Below are 14,055 nucleotides of genomic sequence, written 5' to 3' on the forward strand. Positions count from 1 at the left end.
CCTTTGTCCCCAGGGCCCATTGTGCACATCCTGTGGACCCCTCTTTGTCCCCAGGGCCCATTGTGATATCCTGGGGAGCCCTCTTTTTCCCCAGGGCCTATTGTGACATCCTGGGGACCCCCTTTGTCCCCCAGGCCTATTGTGACATCCTGAAGACCCCCTTTGTCCCCAGGGCCTATTGTGACATGCCAGGAACCCCCCTTTTCTCCAGGGCCCATTGTGACGTCCCAGGACCCCCTATTGTCCCCAGAGCCCATTGTGACATCCCAGGACCCCCCATTGTCCCCAGGCCCCATTATACACATCATGGGGTCCCCATTTATCCCCAGGGCCGTTGTGACACCATGGGGACCCCCTTTGTCCCCAGCGCCCATTGTGACGTCCCAGGATGCCCCATTGTCCCCTGGGCCCATTGTGAAATCATGGGGACCCCCTTTGTCCCCAGGGCCTATTGTGACATCCCAGGACCCCCCATTGTCCCCAGGGCCCATTGTGACACCGTGGAGACCCTCCTTGTCCTCAGGGCCCATTATGACATTCAGGGGACTCCTCTTTGTCCCCAGGGCCTATTGTGACATCCTGGGGACCCCCCTTTACTCCAGGGCCCATTGTGACGTCCCAGGACCCCCTATTGTTCCCACGGCCCATTGTGACATTCTGAGGACCCCAAATGTCCCCAGGGCCCATTGTGACATTCTGGGGACCCCTCTTTGTCCCCAGGGCCCATTGTGGCACCATGGACACCCCCTTTGTCCCCATGGCCCATTGTGACATCCCAGAACCCCAATTTGTCCTCAGGGCCCATTGTGACATCCTGGGGACCCCCTTGTCCCCAGGGCCCATCGTGGCACCGAGGGAACCCCCCCCCCCTAGTCCCCAGGGCCCATTGTGAAATCCGGGGAACCCCCTGGTCTCCAGGGCCCATAGTGGTACCGTGGGGACTCGTCCTGTCACTTGGGTCCATTGTGACACCATGGGGACCCCGCCTTTGTCCCCAGTACCCATTGTGACATCCTGGGGACCCCTTTGTCCCCGGGGCCCATTGTGACATCCTGGAGACCCCCTTTATCCCCAGAGCTCGTTGTCGCACCATGGGGACCCCCTTTGTCACTGGGGCCCATTGTGACATCCCAGGACCCCCCATTGTCCCCAGGGCCCATTGTGACACCGTGGGGACCCCGCCTTTTCCCCAGGGCCCATTGTGACGTCTCAGGACCCCCTTTGTCCCCAGGGCCCACTGTGGCACCATGGGGACCCCCTTTGTCCTCTGGGCCCATTGTGACATTCCAGGACCACACTTTGTCCCCAGGGCCCATTGTGACAATTAAGGGACCCCCCTTGTCCCCAGGGCCCATTGTGACAATTAAGGGACCCCCTTTGTCCCCAGGGCCCATTTTGACATCCCAGGACCCCACTTTGTCCCCAGTGCTCATTGTGAAATTCTGGGAACCCCCCTTGTCCTCAGGGCTCATTGTGACAGCCGAGGACCTTACTTTGTCCCCAGGGCCCATTGTGACATCCCAGGACCCCCCACTGTCTCCAGTGCCCATTGTGACATCATGGGGACCACCCTTTTTCCCCAGGGCTCATTGTGACGTCCCAGGACCCCTCGTTGTCCCCAGGCCCCATCGTGACATCCTGGGGACCCCCCTTGTCCCCAGGGCCCATTGTGACATCCGTGGGACCCCCTTGTCTCCAGGGCCCATAGTGGCACTGTGGGGACTCATCACTTGGGCCCATTGTGACATCCTGGAGAACCCCCTTTATCCCCAGGGCCCATTGTGACACCGTGGAGACCCCATTTGTCACTGGGGCCCATTGTGACATCCCAGGACACCCCATTGTCCCCAGGCCCCATTATACACATCCTGGGGTCCCCCTTTATCCCCAGGGCCATTGTGACACCATGGAGACCCCCTTTGTCCCCAGGGCCCATTGTGACGTCCCAGGATGCCCCATTGTCCCCTGGGCCCATTGTGAAATCATGGGGACCCCCTTTGTCCCCAGGGCCTATTGTGACATCCCAGGACCCCCCATTGTCCCCAGGGCCCATTGTGACACCGTGGAGACCCTCCTTGTCCTCAGGGCCCATTATGACATTCAGGGGACTCCTCTTTGTCCCCAGGGACTATTGTGACATCCTGGGGACGCCCCTTTACTCCAGGGCCCATTGTGACACCGTGGAGACCCCATTTGTCACTGGGGCCCATTGTGACATCCCAGGACACCCCATTGTCCCCAGGGCCCACTGAGACATCCCGGCGACCACCCTTTGTCTTCAGGGCCCATTATGCACATTCAGGGGACACCCCTTTGTCCCCAAGGCCCATTGTGACATCCTGGGGAGACCCCATTGTCCCCAAGGCCCATTGTGGCACCATGGGGACCCCCTTTGTCCCCAGTGCCCATTGTGACATCCTGGGGACCACCTGTGTCCCCAGGGCCCATTGTGACATCCTGGGGACCACCTGTGTCCCCAGGATGTCATTGTGACATCCTGGGGACCCCCTTGTCCCCAGTGTCCATTGTGGCATCCTGGGACCCCCGTTGTCCCCAGGGCCCATTGTGGCACCATGTGGACCCCCTTTTTCCCGAGGGCCCATTATAACGTCCCAGGACCCCCCATTGTCCCCTGGGCCCATTGTGACATCCTGGGGTCCCCCTTTTGTCCCCTGGGCCCATTGTGACACTGTGGGGATCTCCTTTGTCCCCAGGGACCATTGTGACACTGTGGGGACCCCCTTTGTCCCCAGGGCCCATTGTGACATCCTGGGGAATCCCTTTGTCTCCAGGGCCCATTGTGACGTCCCAGGACCCTGCTTTGTCCCTGGGGCCCATTGTGACATCCTGGGGAACCGCTTTGTCCCCAGGACCCATTGTGACGTCCCAGGACCCCCCCTTGTCCCCAGGGCTCATTGTGATGTCCTGGGAACCCCCTTTGACCCCAGGGTCCATTGTGACACCATGGGGACCCCCTCTTGTCCCCAGGGCCCATCGTGGCACCGTGGGGACCCCCTTGTCACTGGGGACCCATTGTGACACTATGGGGACCCCCCTTTGTGCCCAGGGCCCATTGTAACATCCTGGGGACCCCCTTGCCTCCAGGGCCCCTTGTGACATCAAAGGATCACCCTTTGTCCCCAGGACCCATTGTGACATCCCAGGACCCCACTTACTCCACAGGGCCCATTGTGGCACCATGAGGACCCCCTTTGTCACTGGTGCCCATTGTGACATCCCAGGACCCCCCATTGTCTGCAGAGCCCATTGTGACACTATAGGGACCCCCCTTGTCACTGAGGACCCATTGTGACACCATGGGCACCTCCCCTTGTCATCAGAGCCCATCGTGACATCCCAAAACCCCCAATTGTCTCCAGGGCCCATTGTGACATCCTGGGGACCTCCCTTTCTCCCCAGGGCCCATTGTGACGTTCCAGGAACCCCCATTGTCCTCAGGGCCCATTGTGACATTCAGGGGACCCCCTTTGTCTTCAGGTCCCATTGTGACACCATGGAGACCCCATTTGTCACTCGGGCGCATTGTGACATCCTAGGACCCCCCATTGTCCCCAAGGCCCATTGCGACATCCTGGGGACCCCCCTTTGTCCTCAGGGCCCATTGTGACATTCAGGGCAACCCTCTTTGTCCCCAGGGCCCATTCTGATACCATGGGGACCACTTTGTCCCCAGGGCCCACTGTGACATCCTGGGGACGCCCTTTGTCCCCAGGGCCCATTTTGACACCATGTGCACCCCCCTTTGTGCCCAGGGCCGATTGTGACATCCTGGGGACCCTCTTTGTCCCCAGGGCCCATTCTGACATCCTGGGGACACCCCTTGTCCCCAGGGCCCATCGTGGCACCGTGGGGACCCCCCGTTGTCCCCAGGGCCTATAGTGACACCGTGGGTACCCCCTTTGTCCCCAGTGCCCATTTTGACATCCTGGGGACCCCCCTTGTCCCCAGGGCTTATTGTGACATCCTGGGGACCGCCTTTGTCCCCAGGGCCCATTGTGACATCCCAGGACCCCAAGTTGTCCCCAGGGACCATTGTGACACCGTGGGGACCCCCTTTGTCCTCAGGGCCCGTTGTGAACATCCTGGGGACCCCCTTGTCCACACGACCCATCGTGGCACCGTGGGGACCCCCCGTTGTCCCCAGGGCCTATAGTGACACCGTGGGTACCCCCTTTATCCCATGAGCCCATTGTGACATCCTGGGGACCCCCTTGTCCCCAGGGCCCATTGTGACACCATGGGGATCGCCTTTGTCCCCGTGGCCCATTGTGACATCCCAGGACCCCGCGTTGTCCCCAGGGCCCATTCTGACATCCTGGGGACCCCCCTTGTCCCCATGGCTTATTGTGACACCCTGGGACCGCCTTTGTCCCCAGGGCCCACTGTGATGTCCCAGGACCCCCCATTGTCCCCAGGGACCATTGTGACATCCTGGGGACCCCCTTTGTCCCAAGACCCCATTGTGACATCCTGGGGACCCCGCCTTGTCCCCAAAGCCCATTGTGACATCCTGGGGACCCTCTTTGTCCCCAGGGCCCATTGTGGCACCATGGGGACACCCTTTGTCACTGGGGCCAGTTGTGACATCCCAGGACCCCACTTTGTCCCCAGGGCTTATTGTGATACCATGGGGACCCCCCTTGTCCCCAGGGACCATTGTGACATTCAGGGGGACTCTTCTTTGTCCCCAGGGCCTATTGTGTCATCCTGGGGATCTCCCCTTGTCTCTAGAGCCCATTGTGAGACTGTGGAAGACCCCCTTTGTCCCCAAGTCCCATTGTGACTTCCCAGGACGCCTCGTTGTCCCCAGGACCCATTGTGACTCCATGGGAACCCCCCCTTGTCCCCAGGGCCCATTGTGACATCCTGGGACCCCCCTTTGTCCCCAGTGCTCATTGTGAAATCCTGGGGACCCACTTTGTCCCCAGGGCCCATTGTGGCACCATGGGGAGCGCCTTTGTCACTGGGGACCATTGTGACATTCCAGGATTTTACTTTGTCCCCGGGGCCCATTGTGACATCCTGGGGATCCCCCTTTGTCGCCAGGGCCCACTGTGACACCGTGGGCACCCTCTTTGTCCCATGGGCCCATTGTGACCTTCAAGGGACCCCCCATTGTCCCCAGGGCCCATTGTGACATCTTGGGGACCCCTATGTCACCAGAGCCCATTGTGATATGCTGGGGAGCCCCCTTTGTCCCCAGGGCCCATTGTGCACATCCTGTGGACCCCTCTTTGTCCCCAGGGCCCATTGTGATATCCTGGGGAGCCCTCTTTTTCCCCAGGGCCTATTGTGACATCCTGGGGACCCCCTTTGTCCCCCGGGCCCATTATGACATCCTGAAGACCCCCTTTGTCCCCAGGGCCTATTGTGACATGCCAGGACCCCCCCTTTTCTCCAGGGCCCATTGTGACGTCCCAGGACCCCCTATTGTCCCCAGAGCCCATTGTGACATCCCAGGACCCCCCATTGTCCCCAGGCCCCATTATACACATCCTGGGGTCCCCCTTTATCCCCAGGGCCATTGTGACACCATGGAGACCCCCTTTGTCCCCAGGGCCCATTGTGACGTCCCAGGATGCCCCATTGTCCCCTGGGCCCATTGTGAAATCATGGGGACCCCCTTTGTCCCCAGGGCCTATTGTGACATCCCAGGACCCCCCATTGTCCCCAGGGCCCATTGTGACACCGTGGAGACCCTCCTTGTCCTCAGGGCCCATTATGACATTCAGGGGACTCCTCTTTGTCCCCAGGGACTATTGTGACATCCTGGGGACGCCCCTTTACTCCAGGGCCCATTGTGACACCGTGGAGACCCCATTTGTCACTGGGGCCCATTGTGACATCCCAGGACACCCCATTGTCCCCAGGGCCCACTGAGACATCCCGGCGACCACCCTTTGTCTTCAGGGCCCATTATGCACATTCAGGGGACACCCCCTTTGTCCCCAAGGCCCATTGTGACATCCTGGGGAGACCCCATTGTCCCCAAGGCCCATTGTGGCACCATGGGGACCCCCTTTGTCCCCAGTGCCCATTGTGACATCCTGGGGACCACCTGTGTCCCCAGGGCCCATTGTGACATCCTGGGGACCACCTGTGTCCCCAGGATGTCATTGTGACATCCTGGGGACCCCCTTGTCCCCAGTGTCCATTGTGGCATCCTGGGACCCCCGTTGTCCCCAGGGCCCATTGTGGCACCATGTGGACCCCCTTTTTCCCGAGGGCCCATTATAACGTCCCAGGACCCCCCATTGTCCCCTGGGCCCATTGTGACATCCTGGGGTCCCCCTTTTGTCCCCTGGGCCCATTGTGACACTGTGGGGATCTCCTTTGTCCCCAGGGACCATTGTGACACTGTGGGGACCCCCTTTGTCCCCAGGGCCCATTGTGACATCCTGGGGAATCCCTTTGTCTCCAGGGCCCATTGTGACGTCCCAGGACCCTGCTTTGTCCCCGGGGCCCATTGTGACATCCTGGGGAACCGCTTTGTCCCCAGGACCCATTGTGACGTCCCAGGACCCCCCCTTGTCCCCAGGGCTCATTGTGATGTCCTGGGAACCCCCTTTGACCCCAGGGTCCATTGTGACACCATGGGGACCCCCTCTTGTCCCCAGGGCCCATCGTGGCACCGTGGGGACCCCCTTGTCACTGGGGACCCATTGTGACACTATGGGGACCCCCCTTTGTGCCCAGGGCCCATTGTAACATCCTGGGGACCCCCTTGCCTCCAGGGCCCCTTGTGACATCAAAGGATCACCCTTTGTCCCCAGGACCCATTGTGACATCCCAGGACCCCACTTACTCCCCAGGGCCCATTGTGGCACCATGAGGACCCCCTTTGTCACTGGTGCCCATTGTGACATCCCAGGACCCCCCATTGTCTGCAGAGCCCATTGTGACACTATAGGGACCCCCCTTGTCACTGAGGACCCATTGTGACACCATGGGCACCTCCCCTTGTCATCAGAGCCCATCGTGACATCCCAAAACCCCCAATTGTCTCCAGGGCCCATTGTGACATCCTGGGGACCTCCCTTTCTCCCCAGGGCCCATTGTGACGTTCCAGGAACCCCCATTGTCCTCAGGGCCCATTGTGACATTCAGGGGACCCCCTTTGTCTTCAGGTCCCATTGTGACACCATGGAGACCCCATTTGTCACTCGGGCGCATTGTGACATCCTAGGACCCCCCATTGTCCCCAAGGCCCATTGCGACATCCTGGGGACCCCCCTTTGTCCTCAGGGCCCATTGTGACATTCAGGGCAACCCTCTTTGTCCCCAGGGCCCATTCTGATACCATGGGGACCACTTTGTCCCCAGGGCCCACTGTGACATCCTGGGGACGCCCTTTGTCCCCAGGGCCCATTTTGACACCATGTGCACCCCCCTTTGTGCCCAGGGCCGATTGTGACATCCTGGGGACCCTCTTTGTCCCCAGGGCCCATTCTGACATCCTGGGGACACCCCTTGTCCCCAGGGCCCATCGTGGCACCGTGGGGACCCCCCGTTGTCCCCAGGGCCTATAGTGACACCGTGGGTACCCCCTTTGTCCCCAGTGCCCATTTTGACATCCTGGGGACCCCCCTTGTCCCCAGGGCTTATTGTGACATCCTGGGGACCGCCTTTGTCCCCAGGGCCCATTGTGACATCCCAGGACCCCAAGTTGTCCCCAGGGACCATTGTGACACCGTGGGGACCCCCTTTGTCCTCAGGGCCCGTTGTGAACATCCTGGGGACCCCCTTGTCCACACGACCCATCGTGGCACCGTGGGGACCCCCCGTTGTCCCCAGGGCCTATAGTGACACCGTGGGTACCCCCTTTATCCCATGAGCCCATTGTGACATCCTGGGGACCCCCTTGTCCCCAGGGCCCATTGTGACACCATGGGGATCGCCTTTGTCCCCGTGGCCCATTGTGACATCCCAGGACCCCGCGTTGTCCCCAGGGCCCATTCTGACATCCTGGGGACCCCCCTTGTCCCCATGGCTTATTGTGACACCCTGGGACCGCCTTTGTCCCCAGGGCCCACTGTGATGTCCCAGGACCCCCCATTGTCCCCAGGGACCATTGTGACATCCTGGGGACCCCCTTTGTCCCAAGACCCCATTGTGACATCCTGGGGACCCCGCCTTGTCCCCAAAGCCCATTGTGACATCCTGGGGACCCTCTTTGTCCCCAGGGCCCATTGTGGCACCATGGGGACACCCTTTGTCACTGGGGCCAGTTGTGACATCCCAGGACCCCACTTTGTCCCCAGGGCTTATTGTGATACCATGGGGACCCCCCTTGTCCCCAGGGACCATTGTGACATTCAGGGGGACTCTTCTTTGTCCCCAGGGCCTATTGTGTCATCCTGGGGATCTCCCCTTGTCTCTAGAGCCCATTGTGAGACTGTGGAAGACCCCCTTTGTCCCCAAGTCCCATTGTGACTTCCCAGGACGCCTCGTTGTCCCCAGGACCCATTGTGACTCCATGGGAACCCCCCCTTGTCCCCAGGGCCCATTGTGACATCCTGGGACCCCCCTTTGTCCCCAGTGCTCATTGTGAAATCCTGGGGACCCACTTTGTCCCCAGGGCCCATTGTGGCACCATGGGGAGCGCCTTTGTCACTGGGGACCATTGTGACATTCCAGGATTTTACTTTGTCCCCGGGGCCCATTGTGACATCCTGGGGATCCCCCTTTGTCGCCAGGGCCCACTGTGACACCGTGGGCACCCTCTTTGTCCCATGGGCCCATTGTGACCTTCAAGGGACCCCCCATTGTCCCCAGGGCCCATTGTGACATCCTGGGTACCCCCTTTGTCCCCAAGACCCATTGTGACATCCTAGTACCCCCCGCAGTCCCCAGGGCCCATTGTGACATCCTGGGGATCCCTTTGGCCCCAGGGCCCATTGTGACAGGGCGGGGATCCCCCTTGTCCCCAGGGCCCATTGTGAAACCGTGGGGACCCTCTTGTCCCCAGGGCCCATTGTGGCACCGTGGAGACCCCCCCTTTGTCTCCAGTGCCCATTGTGACATCCTGGGGACCCCCTTTGTCCCCAGTGCTCATTGTGACAGGGTGGGACCCCCCTTGTACCCAGGGCCCGTTGTGACATCCTGGGGACCCCCTTTTTCCCCAGGGCCTATTGTGACATCCTGGGGAGTACCCTTTATCCCCAGGGCCCATTGTGACATCCTGGGGACCCCCTTTGTCCCTAGGGTTCATTGTGACATCCCAGGACCCCCATTGTCCCCAGGGCCCATTGTGAACAACCTGGGGACCCCCCTTTTTCCCCGGGCCCATTGTGGCGTCCCAGGATGCTTCGTTGTCCCCTGGGCCCATTGTGACATCCCGGGGACCCCTTTTGTCCCCAGGGTCCATTGTGACATCCTGGGGCCTCCCTTTGTCCCCAGGGCCCATTGTGACATCGCAGGAGCCCCCATTGTCCCAAGGGCACATTGTTACATCCTGGGGACCCCCTTGTCCCCAGGGCCCATCGTGGCACCGTGGGGACCCCCCCTTTGTCTCCAGTGCCCATTGTGACATCCTTGGGACCCCCCTTGTCCCCAGGACCCGTTGTGACATCTTGGGGACCCCTATGTCACCAGAGCCCATTGTGATATGCTGGGGAGCCCCCTTTGTCCCCAGGGCCCATTGTGCACATCCTGTGGACCCCTCTTTGTCCCCAGGGCCCATTGTGATATCCTGGGGAGCCCTCTTTTTCCCCAGGGCCTATTGTGACATCCTGGGGACCCCCTTTGTCCCCCAGGCCTATTGTGACATCCTGAAGACCCCCTTTGTCCCCAGGGCCTATTGTGACATGCCAGGAACCCCCCTTTTCTCCAGGGCCCATTGTGACGTCCCAGGACCCCCTATTGTCCCCAGAGCCCATTGTGACATCCCAGGACCCCCCATTGTCCCCAGGCCCCATTATACACATCATGGGGTCCCCATTTATCCCCAGGGCCGTTGTGACACCATGGGGACCCCCTTTGTCCCCAGCGCCCATTGTGACGTCCCAGGATGCCCCATTGTCCCCTGGGCCCATTGTGAAATCATGGGGACCCCCTTTGTCCCCAGGGCCTATTGTGACATCCCAGGACCCCCCATTGTCCCCAGGGCCCATTGTGACACCGTGGAGACCCTCCTTGTCCTCAGGGCCCATTATGACATTCAGGGGACTCCTCTTTGTCCCCAGGGCCTATTGTGACATCCTGGGGACCCCCCTTTACTCCAGGGCCCATTGTGACGTCCCAGGACCCCCTATTGTTCCCACGGCCCATTGTGACATTCTGAGGACCCCAAATGTCCCCAGGGCCCATTGTGACATTCTGGGGACCCCTCTTTGTCCCCAGGGCCCATTGTGGCACCATGGACACCCCCTTTGTCCCCATGGCCCATTGTGACATCCCAGAACCCCAATTTGTCCTCAGGGCCCATTGTGACATCCTGGGGACCCCCTTGTCCCCAGGGCCCATCGTGGCACCGAGGGAACCCCCCCCCCCTAGTCCCCAGGGCCCATTGTGAAATCCGGGGAACCCCCTGGTCTCCAGGGCCCATAGTGGTACCGTGGGGACTCGTCCTGTCACTTGGGTCCATTGTGACACCATGGGGACCCCGCCTTTGTCCCCAGTACCCATTGTGACATCCTGGGGACCCCTTTGTCCCCGGGGCCCATTGTGACATCCTGGAGACCCCCTTTATCCCCAGAGCTCGTTGTCGCACCATGGGGACCCCCTTTGTCACTGGGGCCCATTGTGACATCCCAGGACCCCCCATTGTCCCCAGGGCCCATTGTGACACCGTGGGGACCCCGCCTTTTCCCCAGGGCCCATTGTGACGTCTCAGGACCCCCTTTGTCCCCAGGGCCCACTGTGGCACCATGGGGACCCCCTTTGTCCTCTGGGCCCATTGTGACATTCCAGGACCACACTTTGTCCCCAGGGCCCATTGTGACAATTAAGGGACCCCCCTTGTCCCCAGGGCCCATTGTGACAATTAAGGGACCCCCTTTGTCCCCAGGGCCCATTTTGACATCCCAGGACCCCACTTTGTCCCCAGTGCTCATTGTGAAATTCTGGGAACCCCCCTTGTCCTCAGGGCTCATTGTGACAGCCGAGGACCTTACTTTGTCCCCAGGGCCCATTGTGACATCCCAGGACCCCCCACTGTCTCCAGTGCCCATTGTGACATCATGGGGACCACCCTTTTTCCCCAGGGCTCATTGTGACGTCCCAGGACCCCTCGTTGTCCCCAGGCCCCATCGTGACATCCTGGGGACCCCCCTTGTCCCCAGGGCCCATTGTGACATCCGTGGGACCCCCTTGTCTCCAGGGCCCATAGTGGCACTGTGGGGACTCATCACTTGGGCCCATTGTGACATCCTGGAGAACCCCCTTTATCCCCAGGGCCCATTGTGACACCGTGGAGACCCCATTTGTCACTGGGGCCCATTGTGACATCCCAGGACACCCCATTGTCCCCAGGGCCCACTGAGACATCCTGGCGACCACCCTTTGTCCCCAGGGCCCATTATGCACATTCAGGGGACACCCCTTTGTCCCCAAGGCCCATTGTGACATCCTGGGGAGACCCCATTGTCCTCAAGGCCCATTGTGACACCATGGGGACCCCCTTTGTCCCCAGTGCCCATTGTGACATCTTAGGACCCCACTTTGTCCCCAGGGCCCATTGTGACATCCTGGGGACCACCTGTGTCCCCAGGGCCCATTGTGACATCCCAGGACCCCACTTTGTCCCCAGGGCTTATTGTGACACCATGGGGATCTCCCTTGTCCCCAGGGCCCATTGTGACATCCTCGGGACCCCCTTGTCCCCAGGGCCCATTGTGACATTCAGGGGACGCCTCTTTGTCCCCAGGGCCCATTGTGACATCCTGGGGATCCCTCCTTGTCCCCAGGGCCCATTGTGACGTCCCAGGACCCCCCATTGTCCCCAGGGCCCATTGTGACATTCAGGGGCCCCCGTTTGTCACTGGGGCCCATTGTGACATCCCAGGACCCCACATTGTCCCCAGGGCCCATTGTGACTTTCAGGGGACCCCACTTGTCCCCAGGACCCATTGTGATACTATAGGGACCCCCCCTTGTGCCCAGTGCCCATTGTGACACCGTGGGTACCACCCTTGTCCGCAGGGCCCATTGTGACATCCTGGGGACACCCCCTTGTCCCCAGGGCCCATTGTGACATCCTGGGAATCCCCCCTTGTCCCCAGGGCCCATTGTGACATCCTGGGAATCCCTCCTTATCCCCAGGGCCCATTGTGACATCCAGGGGACCCCCCCTTGTCCCCAGGGCCCATTGTGACGTCCCAGGACCCGCCATTGTCCCCAGGGCCCACTGTGACATCCTGGGGACACCCCCTTTGTCCTCAGTGCCCATTGTGACATCCTGCGGACCCCCCTTTGTCCCCAGGGCCCATTTTGACATTCAGGGGACCCACCATTGTCCTCAGGGCCCACTGTGAGGTCCCAGGACCCCCCATTGTCCCCAGGGCCCATTGTGACATCCTCGGCACCCCCTTGTCCCCAGGGCCCATTGTGACATTCAGGGGACCCCACATTGTCCCCAGGGCCCATTGTGACATCCTGGGGACCCCACTTGTCCCCAGGACCCATTGTGACACTATGGGGACCCCCCCTTGTGCCCAGGGCCCATTGTGACACCGTGGGTACCACCCTTGTCCGCAGGGCCCATTGTGACATCCTGGGGACACCCCCTTGTCCCCAGGGCCCATTGTGACATCCTGGGGACCCCCTTTGTCCCCAGGGCCCATTGTGACATCCTGGGGACCCTCCTTGTCCCCAGAGTCCATTGTGACATCCAGGGGACCCCCTTTGTCCCCAGGGCCCATTGTGGCACCATAGGGACCCCTTTTGTCACTGGGGCCCATTGTGACATCCCAGGACCCCCCCTGGTTTCCAGGCCCCATTGTGACATCCTGGGGACCCCATTTGTCCCAAGACTTCATTGTGACATCCTGGGGACCCCACATTGTCCCCAGGGCCCATTGTGACATCCCAGGACCCCCCATTGTCCCCAGGGCCCATTGTGACATCCTGGGGACCCCCTTGTCCCCAAGGCCCATTGTGACATCCTGGGGACCCCCTTGTCCCCAGGGCCCATTGTGACACCATGGGGACCCCCTTTGTCCTCTGGGCCCATTGTGACATCCCAGGACCCCGCGTTGTCCCCAGGGCCCATTCTGACATCCTGGGGACCCCCCTTGTCCCCATGGCTTATTGTGACACCCTGGGACCGCCTTTGTCCCCAGGGCCCATTGTGATGTCCCAGGACCCCCCATTGTCCCCAGGGACCATTGTGACATCCTGGGGACCCCCTTTGTCCCAAGACCCCATTGTGACATCCTGGGGACCCCGCCTTGTCCCCAAGCCCATTGTGACATCCTGGGGACCCTCTTTGTCCCCAGGGCCCATTGTGGCACCATGGGGACACCCTTTGTCACTGGGGCCAGTTGTGACATCCCAGGACCCCACTTTGTCCCCAGGGCTTATTGTGATACCATGGGGACCCCCCTTGTCCCCAGGGCCCATTGTGACATCCTGGGACCCCCCTTTGTCCCCAGTGCTCATTGTGAAATCCTGGGGACCCACTTTGTCCCCAGGGCCCATTGTGGCACCATGGGGAGCGCCTTTGTCACTGGGGACCATTGTGACATTCCAGGATTTTACTTTGTCCCCGGGGCCCATTGTGACATCCTGGGGATCCCCCTTTGTCGCCAGGGCCCACTGTGACACCGTGGGCACCCTCTTTGTCCCATGGGCCCATTGTGACCTTCAAGGGACCCCCCATTGTCCCCAGGGCCCATTGTGACATCCTGGGTACCCCCTTTGTCCCCAAGACCCATTGTGACATCCTAGTACCCCCCGCAGTCCCCAGGGCCCATTGTGACATCCTGGGGATCCCTTTGGCCCCAGGGCCCATTGTGACAGGGCGGGGATCCCCCTTGTCCCCAGGGCCCATTGTGAAACCGTGGGGACCCTCTTGTCCCCAGGGCCCATTGTGGC

The sequence above is a fragment of the Patagioenas fasciata genome, chromosome 33 (assembly GCF_037038585.1).
Source record: "Patagioenas fasciata isolate bPatFas1 chromosome 33, bPatFas1.hap1, whole genome shotgun sequence".
In the NCBI taxonomy this organism is placed as follows: Eukaryota; Metazoa; Chordata; class Aves; order Columbiformes; family Columbidae; genus Patagioenas; species Patagioenas fasciata.